At 44.2% G+C, this 13,569-nt stretch overlaps 2 long non-coding RNA genes across 2 annotated transcripts; one reads left to right on the top strand and one right to left on the bottom strand.

The window, feature by feature from the left end:
* Window positions 1-4,627: 4,627 nt before the first annotated feature.
* On the top strand, window positions 4,628-13,125 carry LOC115944692 (uncharacterized). Its single transcript, XR_004079217.2, has 3 exons — window positions 4,628-5,039; window positions 7,201-7,446; window positions 11,544-13,125. It is a non-coding gene; the product is annotated as an uncharacterized LOC115944692 (long non-coding RNA).
* LOC145723557 (uncharacterized) lies at window positions 9,228-11,556 on the bottom strand. The gene is made up of 2 exons (XR_014148712.1): window positions 10,798-11,556; window positions 9,228-10,593 (listed from the first exon to the last, which is right to left on the bottom strand). It is a non-coding gene; the product is annotated as an uncharacterized LOC145723557 (long non-coding RNA).
* Window positions 13,126-13,569: the final 444 nt, after the last annotated feature.

Below are 13,569 nucleotides of genomic sequence, written 5' to 3'. Positions count from 1 at the left end.
AGACATGAACAGGATAGTTTGTGCACATGTAAGTATCACACTATAGTAATCGTTGTTCATCAGAGAAACGTCAACTAACAACACTAATAACATGTTATACCGACAAAAATTCATCTGTCTGATGATGCCAAATATTGACAAGGAGATAAGATAATTGAGAACACTTAAACAGGGCTAGTGGAAGTGAAACCTGACAGCCACTTTAGAAATCAATTTAACATTATCTTGGGGAATTAAACAAACACATACTCTATGACCCACTAATTCAACTCCTAGGTTGAATCTTTCATATACGTGGGAATAGACATGCTCCAAATGACTCACAGCAGCACTGTTTATAACAGAAAACGAGCCAACCTAGAAAGAACTCAAATATCTATCAACAGGAGAAAAGATAGTTTATCACAGAGAATGCTGTGTAGCAGTAAAAATGAATGCTATATGCATCCTTGTGTTGAATAAAAAATCAAGTTGAATAAAGGAAAACAAGATACCATGTTTATATAACTCAAAATGAAATAATATATTCTTAGAGAAAAAATATATATGTATATATATATATATATATATATATGATAAAATTATTTTTAAAAAAGGCAAGGAAATGACAACCATCTTCTATCTAGAAGAGAAGAGAGGACAGACCTGGACGCTAGCATATAGTACTGGGCATATATCTTTAGTTGGGTGGTAAGTCCAAAGGTGTTTGTTTTATTATTTTGTTTCATAACTTGCTTATATAGTATATATATTTTCCTATATATATTAAATATTACACTTTTTTTAGAAATAGAAGAGAAAGTAAAACAAGTACTCAAAAACCACCTCTTCATAAAAGGGCTGACTATATGACAGAGTTCAACAGACCTTCAAGAAAAGGCTAATTCCTCTGTTACTTAAACTGTTTCAAAGCACACTAAAAGATGAGAAACTTTTGAATTCATTTTACAAAACTAGCAAAACCCTTGTCTAGCACGATAAAGGAGAGCCATGAACAACAGTACTCATTTAAAAAAACCCAAATTCAAAATAAAATATTCACAAATCAAATCTAATAGTGAATTTAATGAATAAATCACCATGACTAAGATAGTTCCAAGAATGCAAAGAGAGTCCAATATTAAGAAATGTACTAATATAATTCACTTTTTAAAATTTATTTTTTAATTCAATTAGTCAAGGTATAGTACATCACGGTTTTTTTATATAATGTTCAATGATTCATCAGTCAGTATAATTCACTTTTTAAGTAGATTAAAGGAAAATACCACATTAGCACTTTGTGAAGGCAGACAACGTTTGCTCAAATTGAACAACACTGCTGATAAAAACTTAGGAAATTGTCACTGGATAGATCTGATCTACCTAAAACATCTGGCAGGCATCACACTTAGTGATGACAGAGTAGAAACTTTCCCATTTACATCTGGTAGATGAGAATGTTCACTTTCATTGCTCTGATTTAACACTGGGTACTGGAAGTCCTAGCAATTGCAAGAAGACAAGAAGTAGAAACAGGAAGTACCAGGTATCAGAAAAGAAGAAGCAGAATTGTCATTATTTGCAAGTTGTAGGCCTATACACACAGAGGCAGATACAGGTAGGCATACACACACATCTGTATGTAGTCATATACACACACGTGTGTGTAGGCATATATCCACATGCGCATATGGTCATATACACACATATGTATGTAGCCATATACGCACATACACTCATAGACACACATGCACATATGCACACACCCTTGTGCTTAGAAATGTGTAGATATGGTTCCAGAAGAACAAATGCCAAGTTGTTAACGATGGTTTCATCTGGGGAGGGAGGAAGGATTGGGAAGGGAGTGAGGGTAAAGAGGAACCTTTAAGTTTTCATTCTTTGCATTTCTTGAATTTGTTTCTATAACAACCATAGCTTTCCTAATTTAGAAGAAAAACAATTCAAAATGTTGTAAGTCATACGGCTGGACATGGTAGACCCAAGGCTCAAACTCCGTTCTTGCATTATCGAGTTAGCTCCACATAGTTGGTAGTTCATTTTGGACATCAGAAAGCAAAAGAAAGGTCGAGCCACTGAGAATTGTGCACAAAGAATCAGTCACTAAGGGCATTGCATGGATCCTTCATTTCTATTTGCCACAAATAAACTAAATAGACTAAAATCTATTAGTACGGAAAAAACTACATAGACTAAAATCATGGCTAGCTTAAGGCTACCACTACTTACAAAGCAACTCTACAATGATTATTTAATTTATTTTAATCCTTAAACAATTTCAATAATGTATGACCATGAAAATGTCGCACAATAGTAATCTAAATGGCATGTCATAAAACATAAAATTAATCTTAAGACTGTAGATACATAATTTCTGGAACTATCAAAAGCACAGAGAAAAACTCCAACCCTAGGGATCCGGGGACAAGCCTTTTCCTGCCACATCCCCGTACAACGTATGCTTCTGTAATCTGAACCAAGCATTGTTTCCAGAACATGTCATGTTCTTTCTAATTTCTGGGGCTCTGTAGATGTTTTCCCTCTGCCTGGAATGTCCTCCCTCCCTCTTTTCCCACTTAAAATGCCTACCCATCTGTGAAGAAAAGAGTTAACACATCAGACCTGAGTGCTCCTTTTAAAAAGACCTGCCTAACAAGGCCACTGACTGGTGTCTGGGAATGGATTTGGGGAGGGTTCCCACCATTCCCAGGACTGGTGAAAGTGGCTCCCTGTGCCCACATTGTACTAACAATATGTTTATGCTGAACACCCTGCTTGCCTTCTGGAAATCTGTACTGTTGGGACACGGCAGGCAGAAGGTGCCTATGTGGCCAGCCTCCCACAAAAACCATAGGTGCCAAGTCTCTAACAAGCATCCTGGTTGACAACATTTCACACATGTTGCCATAACTCATCGCTAGGGGAATCAAGTGTGCCCTGCATGACTCCATTCGGAGAGGACCCCTGGAATGTCGCGCCTGGCTGCCCCCAAACTTCACCCAAGCACCTTGCTCTGTAGCCTTTCTCTGTAATAAATCACAGCTGTGAGTGCAACTATGCGCCGAGTTACTCAATCACTGTGCATCACTGAACCTGGGGATTGTCTTGAAGAGCCCGGATACACAACCCGTCGAGTCTCAGTTCAAATATGACACTGTTTGTGGCATTTCTTTTCACTTCGTTAGGCAGATTTCACTGCTCCTTTGCCTCTCTGTCTCTGCTCTTGCAGTTACAGAGGATTTCGTATTGCATGATCATTAACTGTTTGCACTCTGTGCCCTTTTTCGAGGGGAAGCTCATCAAAGACAAAGGCCTTCTCTTTTTCACCTTCCTTTCCTGAGCATCTAGCTGGTACACCCTGGCAGCATGTGCAGTAGTAAGCATGTGAGCGCCAGTAAGTGCTGCTTACGATGCCTAAAACACCGAGCTAAGAGCTGTACACACACTATCATGTTCGATCCTTCCAACCACCTCTTGAAGTAGCTACTACTACTATCCTCCTGGTAAAAATAAAACCAGAGGGGTTACATCCCAGATGATATGCAATTTTCTCTTCACTTCGTTAGGCAGATTTCCCTGCTCCTTTGCCTCTTTTAGGTTTTTAGGTTTTTGCAACAACCTAATTCTGAAAAATGGTTCAGAGAGCGTTTTGCGCATTTGGAGTAGATTTATATGATAAAGCATTAGAAATGGAGAAGTTGGGTCAAAGAGCTATTTCTTATTTATTTTTAATGTCAAAAAATTAATCTTTTAAAAAAGTTTTTATATAAATCCCAGTCGGTTAACAGTGCAATATTAGTTTCAGGTGTACGATACAGCGAGTCCACACTTCCCTACAACACCCGGTGCTTGTCTCAACAAAAATTGAGATATCACTCACATACCATAAAATTTGCTCTTTAAAAAGGTACAATTCAGTGCTTTTTTAGTACAGTCACAAGATTGTGACCACAATCTGTACCCTTTACATTGATTTTTTTTTTAAAGATTTTATTTATTTATTTGACACAGAGAGAGAGAGAGAGCACAAGCATGGGAAGCAGCAAGCAGAGGGAGAAGCAGGCTCCCCGCTGAGCAAGGAACCCCGTGTGGGACTCGATCCCAGGACCCTGGGATCATGACCTGAGCCGAGGGCAGACGCTTAACTGACTGAGCCACCCAGGCGCCCCTACATTGATTTTTAATTTTAATTTTCAATGTTGATAGGTTTTGCCATATTGTTTCATCAAAATTAACATAAACATCTTTTTGACCCACTTCTAGAACTGTTTTGATTTCCTCTCCCTCTGCCTCCTCACACATAACAGTATCTCATTGGCCTTATCTGAGGAGGTTAAGTCCAAATTCAGGAAAGAAAACGCACCCTTCCACTCCCACATACCATCCTGTGGCGTCCAGCAAACAAACTGGATCCTGGCATGTTTCGCACCCTGGCGAATGCACCAGAAGTCCAGCCTGACTTTACAGTCCTTTACATTCTTCGGGGGATGCACACAATCCCTCCACGTGAACACTGCTTCTCTCCTCATTTTGACAAGGCCAAAGCTTTCTGGTGACCTTAATGTTCTTACGAGGTCATGAGAACCTAATGCTCCTGCAACTGGAAAATCAAGGAAAGAACAGTCCTTCCCTGTGTTTGTTCTCAAACCCATGCACCCACACCATACCACACTGTTTGTCCTTGGTTCACCGTCACCGGGGCCAACAGTGCCAGCAACAGGACGCCAAATAAGGCTTGCTTGGAATAACAGCCCCTCCTCCCACCACCTGCTAGCCCCTGCTTATCTGCAAGGACTTCACACCCTAGAAAACGGACTCTGAGCTTCTCCCCAGAGCTCGCCGCCTGGCTTCCAGCCCCACGCTAAGCCACAGGCAGCTCTAAGCAACACTAGGTGCACAACCCTCCCTTCCCCTTTTTTCCTTTTCCTCGTGTGTTTTTATGAACATCCAAAGGGAAGATAATTAAAACCTGCAAGAACACCGGCTGGCAGCGAAAAAGAAAATCTTGGTGACTCGGGGACGACGCCACATGTTTATGGGTGAGTCTTGTAAGTAACAGGGCTATAAAAAAAAAGAGGCTCTTATAAATAAATGCCACATTCTTCAAAGCTCTATATAAACGGCATTCTTTTCAAGGAGGGAGGGGAGCTACTGGCATACTCATGGTCCTTCCTCATCATTTCATTTCCAGCAAGGGGAAAGGAATCCTAATTGTACAATTTCCTAGCGGCCCCGTAGTTATGCAGCCAAGGCTCCGCAAGGGACGGGTGCCCGGGCGCGCGCATGCGCACACGCGCGCTCCCAAGCCAGGAGCCAGAGAAGAGGACCAGGCGCCCGAGGGTCTGTATTTAGCGTGGCAGGGCAGAACAAAGGAGCAGGAGAGCAGGCATCTCGTCACCTCCCTCCCACTGGGTTTGCTGGCTACTAAGCACTCACACTTGAGCTCGAAAGACAGAAGTTGTGCCTTTCTCTCCAGAGTGCTGAGGGCTGGCCGAACAGCATCAAGATTTGGGTGAGCCAGTGTAATCCCCTTTCGTTTTTCATCTGCTTTGCCGATTGTAAAGAGAAACAGGGCCGCCCGCGCTCTGCATGTGACATAAGGCTTGAGGCACACACATTCCAGAGTGGCCTTCCCCGGGAGCCAGCTGTGCGCAGGTAACTGAAGCCTGCCCTTAGCCTTGCTGTTAATAAGAGTAATTGGCCCGCCACTGAGGGGCTGCTGGAGCGCTGTGATTTGCTCTGCACGGGGGTCTCCCCATACCATATGGGCAGGCAGCGGTGATAGAAATATTTTCCATATGAGCTCTCCTTTCACATGCTTAAGTGCTCCAGGCTGAGTTAGGCTGGCCCATTTGTCATTTACTCTACACAGTAAAAAATCAACAGGGAAGTTGCAAACCCTGGCTACAACTAGAGGGCAATGGTCTGCTTTCAGCTTTCCAGCATCGCAAACCCATTCAGTTCCTCCAGCTCCCATTCAAGCCCTCGGACAAACCCCCCCCCCCCCGCCCGCCCGGGCCGCACCCCTCCACCCCACCCACGCCTCCACCCCAGGCCCAGAGAATATCTGCAGAGCAGAGGACACAGGTAACTAATAGGCTCAAAGCCTGAAGCAAATGACCCGTTGCTGCACACCTCGGAGCCACATGTCTCTTTTGAACCCACGGCTAGCCCTGCAGCCAGGCTTTGGGAGCCTGCTCTTGCTTCCACTCACGGAGAAGGGAAAGTCATTACGTGAAGCTTTCAGAGCCTGCTCCGTCCTGACAATGCTAACAAAAGGCAAAGCTGTGATGTGGTCCCTGGCCTTTTTAGGAGACAGTCTTTTCACTTGGCTTTTCAAGAGGAAGATGGATTCCAGAAAGAGACTGTTCTTCCATTCATTACTCGGGCCTCAGTCTTTGAGATCTTTCATCAGAATAAAGAGTACAAGGAGCGGATGAGGCAAATTTGTTACAGCCTTATTTGCAGGTGAGGGTGGATACACCTAAGTGCTTCCTCTCCAGACCACATGGTCCCCCCTTCCAGTCTCTTTGCCTGCATCAAGACCTGGCTCCCAGGGCATCTATGATGTTCAGAAATGTATCCAGTAAACATATGAGCTAGACCCATAAGAATAAATCACCCTCGAGGGCCTTAAACATGCCTCCCTGCCTTAGTAGCTCTGGGCATATTCTAGCCCTGTCATGTATCACCATCCCGCTACAAACCTATAATCCAAAGTTAAACACAGATTTTTCCAAGCACATCAAAGCAAAAGGGAGGAAAATGTGATGCAAAAGCAGTAAAGAAAAGCATTTCCTCTAGCACGCGTATCCTCTCTGCAACACTGGAGAAAAATTTTCAAAAGGTAACAGTCCCTATCGGAATCTGACACGCACATTTATTTTTCTGCAACGGCAGAAGGAGAAATGTGCACGCTCCAGGCATCTGTCACCGAGGCCATGCCAACTCCCCAGTGTGGCAACTGTACAGACAACCTCAGAATGAGCTTTTAGAAATGACGGGATTCTTCAAGAAGAAAAGAAGTCTTTCTGTAAGAAAAGGCAAAGCAAGCCTGAAAACGCAATATAAAGCATTACTCGTCGCGCACCATAAAAAAACCCGTTCCCTGATCCCTCTTGGTAGATAGAAAAGGAAATATAGTGCTGACAAAAATACAACTTCTGACAAGATATTTTATTTGGCTTACCTCTCCCCCAGGTCTTGCTAACACTGCTGTTTGAACGTGGAGCAATGTTAATATCAGGTAGCTGACAAACATTATTACCCAAAGTTAGAACTACCCTAGAGGAGAACTCCGTCTGCCAAGTGCTAACAGCTAGCAGATGCACTTGTGTCTCGGGATTCCAGCCCTGGAGTTCCGCTAGGCACCGCGCTGGTTCCCTCTGCTCTCCCTCACGGTACTACCCGGAGCTCCGAGCTCAGCCTCTGCTCTGAAGAAAACTGGTAAGCTGATCTCTTCATGTAATAACTTCTCCCGGCTGGGGGAGGGGACAGGAGCCAGCTGGGAGCTGGGGGGCTGCCTTGAACAGAAAGCAGAAAGGGGAGGGACAGAAGTCAATGTGGAGTTCTGCATCTGGTCTCATTCATGAAACGGGCTCCAAGGTAAGCGCTCCGCATGCAGGGGAAAGACCCCTGCTTCATCAGGAGGCAGTGAACTGCAGCAGGATGAGCTCCAGGCTCGGAGCTGGGAGACCTGGGGCCTTCCTAGGCCAGGATCTGCCGCTGACAAGCTGTCTGCCCGGGGACGCTGCCAACCCATTCTGGGCTTCAGTTGGTTTTCTCGCAGCTACGGTCAAGGGCTGGGTAGATGACCTCTGGGTTCCCTTTCAGTTCTGACTTGAAGGCTGTAGAACTCTGGGCAGTCAAAGGCTGCGTTATCAAGGGCAACCTCGAAGGGGAAAGAAATCACAAGGGTGCTGTGTGTTTATGCACTGATCATGTGGGCATTCATGGATGGGGACCGAAGAAGCCGCTCTATCCCCGCTCTGGCTGCCTCCCTGGGTCAGTGTGCCTAACCAAGAGCTTGAGGAATTCTTGCAGATGATGTAAAAAATAAATGATTAGTGGGAGCAAGTGAAGCCCGGGTGCTAGATGGCGCTGGCACAGTGCACTGAAAAGCAGGATGGTTTTCAAGAAATACCTCTGGGTAGAATCAACGTGGGGCTTGGGGACATAGGGAACACGGGAGTGGGCCGGGAAGTGGGTCCTGCAAAAGCCTACAGTCTACTTGAGATGCACCCTAAGTGGCCACCTCTTATTATGAAATAGCAGGGCCCATTGTCTAAAATAGGTGGAGAACCCACCAAGTATTAGATTCTGCTTAGGATGGGCTCCAGAAAGCATTCTGAGGCCAAGGAGGGGATGCCAGCATGATGCAGTGGAACGGCCTGGGCCCCGGAACCAGGGAGACGGTTCAAAGCCCAGGTCTACCATGAACGCCCTGTGGGTCTGTGGGAGAGTATTTAACTCCAGTGAGCCCCGGCTGCCCCACCTGTGAAATGGGGAAGGGCCATCTGATGGTTTGGATGACCGTCAGTGAGGTCACCAAGGCACAACAGGTGGCATAGTTCTTGACACACAGTAAGTGCCGAAGACATCAGCTTTCCTTCTGATCTGAAATTAATATCGACACTCTGTCCCAGAAAGGAAGTTAATCAATCCTTGAAAAGCCTCGGGTTGTGGGCATTTTTCTTGCCTCAATTAGGAAACTTTAAACCAACTGTAGTTTGTAACCATCTCAAAATGTTTTTTATCACCAGTCACATGACAATTTACTAGTGGGTTGTTTTGGGGGGGGGCGGCTGGGTGAAGGGGCTTAGAATCCCTTAGAATCCCTTTTTCCAAGGCTAGAAGAGACAGAAAGTTGGAGATAATATCTCCATTGAGAGAAAGGAAGGACGGACTTTCTTCTCTGCCCCCTCCTCCTCTTCTACCTCCTTCTTGTTCATTATTATTATTACTGGTTAGCCTTGGTTACTGCTAGCTGGCAGGGAGGGGCACTGTCATCTGCTCAACAACATCCCCAGAAATGCAGGCATCGTCTAAGAAAGCCAACGTTCTCGAAAGACCAGGGGTTCTTGTCTGGTCCAGGGTTTGGGAAACTTTCTGAAAAGGGCCAGAAAGTAAATATTTTTGGCCTTGCAAACCATATGGTTTCTGTGGCAACTATTCAACCCTATTGTTGTCACACACAAGCAACCGGAGACAAAATACGCACTAACGGGTGGGGCTGCGTTCCAAAAAACTTTATTTACAGAAACAGGAAACAGGCCAGATTTGGCCGTAGTTGGCCAGCCTCTGGAATAGGCAACTTCCCAATCGTCCTTCAACCCACTGCAATCTGACTTTTGACCTCTGCTCTCCAACAAGGGCTCTGGAAATGTCTCCGGTGACCCCGCTGTCATAAAATGCAGAGGCTAATTCATGGGGCTTATCTTATTTGACTTCTCTGCAGCATTAACCACGTCCTCGATTTTTTAATATTACAGTACAATACGCGCACCATAAAATGTTACCAGTTTCGACATTTTTACGTGTACAGCTCAGTGGCATTAAGTACATCCACAGTGTTGTGCAACCATCAGCACCATCCATCTTCAGAACTTTTTCATCACCTCAAGCGGAAACTCTGCATTCATTAAGCAATAACTCCCTGATTCTCCCCTCCCCACATTCCTGGTAATCTCTACGTGACTTCCTATCTCTGTATGAATTTGCCTCCTCTAGATTCCTCATCGAATTGCAATCATACAATATCTGTCCTTTTGTGTCTGACTTATTCCACTTAGCATAACATTTTCAAGGTTCATCCGTGTCATACCATGTATCAGTACTTCATTCTTTTTAAGGCTAATATTCTGTCGTATGTATGTAATACCACATTTTGTTGATCCATTCGTTTGTTGATGGACACATGGAGTGTTTCCACCTTTCGGCTCTTGTGAATAACGCTGCTATGAACATGAGTGTGCAGGCCCCTGGTTGAGTCCCTGCCTTCCATTCTTTGGGGCACATACCAAGGAGGGAATTGCTGTATCATATGGTAATTCTATGTTTGACTTTTTGAGGAACACCCAACTGCTTCCCACAGTGGCCGTATCATGTTATATTTCCACTAGCAATGCGTGAAGGTTCTAATTTCTCCATATCCTTTCTAATGCTTGTTATTTTCCACTTTTTTGACAAGAGCCACCTTCAGGGGTATGAAGTCCTTTTGGAACCACTCTCTTCCCTTTGCTTCCAGACCACCATGCTCCTATTTTCCTTTGCCTCCAATTAGCCAACATTCTTTGAACACCAAGAGCCCAGCATTATTCTAGGAACTTTCCATATAGTGTGTCACATAACCCTGACAACAGCCTTATTAGATTAAAGAGCCTGTTCCATGTCACACAACAGGTAGGTGGCAGAGCCAATATTCTGACCCTGGCAGCCTGCTTCTAGGACCTAGCTCCCAATGACTACATTGTGCTGTCACCACTTTCTCTGGACACGCTCCAGTCCCCTTGCTACCTCCTGGCCCTATTCCCCTAAATGGTTGTGTTCTATGCCCTCTCTTCTCTGTCCCCTCTCCCTGGGTCATGTCACCCTCTCACTGGTCCCAACCACTCTTTTTTTTTTTTTTTTTAAAGATTTTATTTATTTATTTGAGAGAGAGAGAGAGCACATGAGAGGGGGGAGGGTCAGAGGGAGAAGCAGGCTCCCTGCCGAGCAGGGAGCCCGATGCAGGACTCGATCCAGGGACTCCAGGATCATGACCTGAGCTGAAGGCAGTCGCTTAACCAACTGAGCCACCCAGGCGCCCCCAACCACTCTTTATATGCCAACAGCTCTCCACAGCAGTCTACAGCCAGCTCTCCCCCCTGACCTGCCAGCCTATGTATCCAGTTGCCTAATGCATACTTGGATCTCTCAGATGTACCTCAAACTCAACAGTAGACTCCAAGACTGAACTGCTTCCCTGACCCGTGTTCTTCCTGTTATCTCCATCTCAGTGAATGACATCATCACCCATCTCATTCCCAGAGGTTGAAAACTGAGTGTTATCTTGAGCCCCCTACTGCCTCACTTGCTTGTCTAAACCATCACCTGGTCTGATTGAGTTTTCTTCTAGAGATTTCTGCAACCTGCCCATGGCCTCAGACTCCTGCCCTTGCTCCCCTCCAGGCCTCCACCATCTGTTCCTGACTTTTTATAGCCTGACCTTGTAAGCTCTTGCTCTTGTCTGTCCCCTTCTAGTCTTCTTCCCCACTGCCACCACTGGCATTCTTCTAAAATGTGAATCTAATCAAGTCACTCCTCTGATTCTTCCTTGTTTAACTTTTTATTTTGAAATAATTTTATATTTACAGAGTAGTTGCAAAGATGGCACAGAGTCATGGTATATCTTTCCCCAGCTCCTTGTAATGTTAACGACTTAGACAGCGATGATCTGCACATTTCTGCAGACTAGGACATTAACACTGGCCCAGAATTAACTAACATAAGGACTTTACTCACATTTTCCCAGTTTTCCCCCAAATGTCCTTTTTCTGTTCCAGGACCCAGGCCAGGATCCCCCGGTGCACTGAATCCATGTGACTCCTTAGCCTCTTCTGGTCAGTGACGGTGTTCCACCCTTTGTTTCTCATGACCTTGACACTTTTGAAGAGTACTGGTCAGGAATTTTGTGGAATGTCCCTCAGTCTGGTTTTTACCTGGTGTTTTCTCATGATTAGACTAAAGTTACAGGTTTTGGGTAATAATACTGTAGAGGTGAAGTATCTTTCCCATCACATTGTCAGGGGTACCCTCTATGAACATGACATGCTGGTGACGTCAACCTTGATCGCTTGGTTAAGGTGGTGTCTGCCAGGTTTGCTCACTGTCGAGTTATTTTTCCTTTTCTATACCCTATTCGTTAGAAGTGAGTCAGTAAGTCCAGTGGAATTAAGCTCCACTTCCTGGAGGGGGGTGTATCAAAGCACGTTTGGACAGATGTTAAAACCATCATAATAATTAATACATTTTTGGGGACAGACACTTTGGGGCTATGCAAATATCCCAGTTCTCAAAGTTCTGCCCTCCAATTTAATATTCATCAGTAGCTCTTGCCTGTAGCAATTATTATTGTACTGTTTTAAGTGGTGATTTTCTGTTTTCCTCATGCCTTCTACATTATCTACGAATCAGAATTCACCAGGATGGAAGATTTGTTTCTCCTCCCACCTTTATTAATTCAATCATTTATGTATTCTTCCCCACTTCTTAAAATCTTTTGATGGCTCAAGGAAGAAGTCCAAGCTCCTTAATATGACACTTGCAAGGCTGTTTGCAATCTGGTCTCTTCCTGCCCTTCCAGCCTCCTCCCCCCTCTCTTCTGGCCACATCCCCCACTCTCCAGACATCCTGACATACAAGAAATTATCCTCAAATGTCATGTGTCCTTGTGCTCTGGGCCTTCCTGCCTCATGCTATTCCCTTTCTCTAGAATGTCATTTTCCATCTTCACTGGGTTAGCTCCATCATTCTTTGCCTCTTTGAAAACTCTGCTTGCATTGTTTATAAGCACCAAATACTGGAAACCACCTACATGTTCAGCAGTAAAGACTAAACGAATAATGTTGCTATGAACATGAGTGTGCAAGCTGGGATACTCTACAGCAGTAAAATGAATAAACAAAAGAAAAAAATGAGCTTGCTTCCTGTGTAATGATACGAAACATCTCCAAGATCTACTATTAAGCGAGAAAAGTAGGATGCACAACGATGTGATTGCCATCCACTATTTGTACATGTATGTTTACGATTGCTCCTATCCTATCAACTATCTATGGAAGAACACACTAGAGACTAGCAAAAATTGGCTGCCTGCAGGGAGTGGAAGTCAGCAGCTTCAGGGCAGAAATGGCAGGGCAACTGATTACTTTGTAGTCACTTAGTCACCTGTGAACACTGAGCACTTGAAATGGGGCTGTTCCAAATTGTGATGCGTTATATGTAAGGTACACTTTGTACCCGTTCAAAGACTTGGTACAAAAAAAAGGAATGTAAAGCATCTCGTTAATAGTTTTTATGCTGATTAGATGATGAAATGATAATTTTATATATATTGGGTTAAATAAAATATAGGATTAAAATTAATTTTCCTTGTTTTGTTTTACTTCTAAAAGATGTGGCTACTAGGAAGATTTTATTTTTTAAATTTTTTATATTTTAAAGATTTTACTTACTTATCTGAGAGAGAGAGGGAACATGAGCAGGGTGAGGGGCAGAGGGAGAAGGAGACTCTCTGCTGAGCAGGGAGCCCGATGTGGGGCTCGATCCCAGGACTCTGGGATCATGACCTGAGCCGAAGGCTGATGCTTAACCAACTGAGCCACCCAGGAGCCCCTACAAGGAAGATTTTAAATCACATCCTGTCTTCTATTGGATAGCCCTTCTATAACCTTTTCATACTTACTGAATTATGAAACATGTGAATCAACTCCTATTCCAAAAGTAAATAAAAGTGAAGTAACAGTAATAATAACAATTAATGATATAAATAAATAAATACACAAATCCCCCTCCTCCCAATGATCTGCT

This window comes from Leptonychotes weddellii, chromosome 9, assembly GCF_054177405.1.
Source record: "Leptonychotes weddellii isolate Sample4059 chromosome 9, ASM5417740v2, whole genome shotgun sequence".
NCBI lineage: Eukaryota > Metazoa > Chordata > Mammalia > Carnivora > Phocidae > Leptonychotes > Leptonychotes weddellii.
Note: the sequence above shows the minus strand (reverse complement) of the source record. Positions and strands in the feature narration are given on the sequence as shown.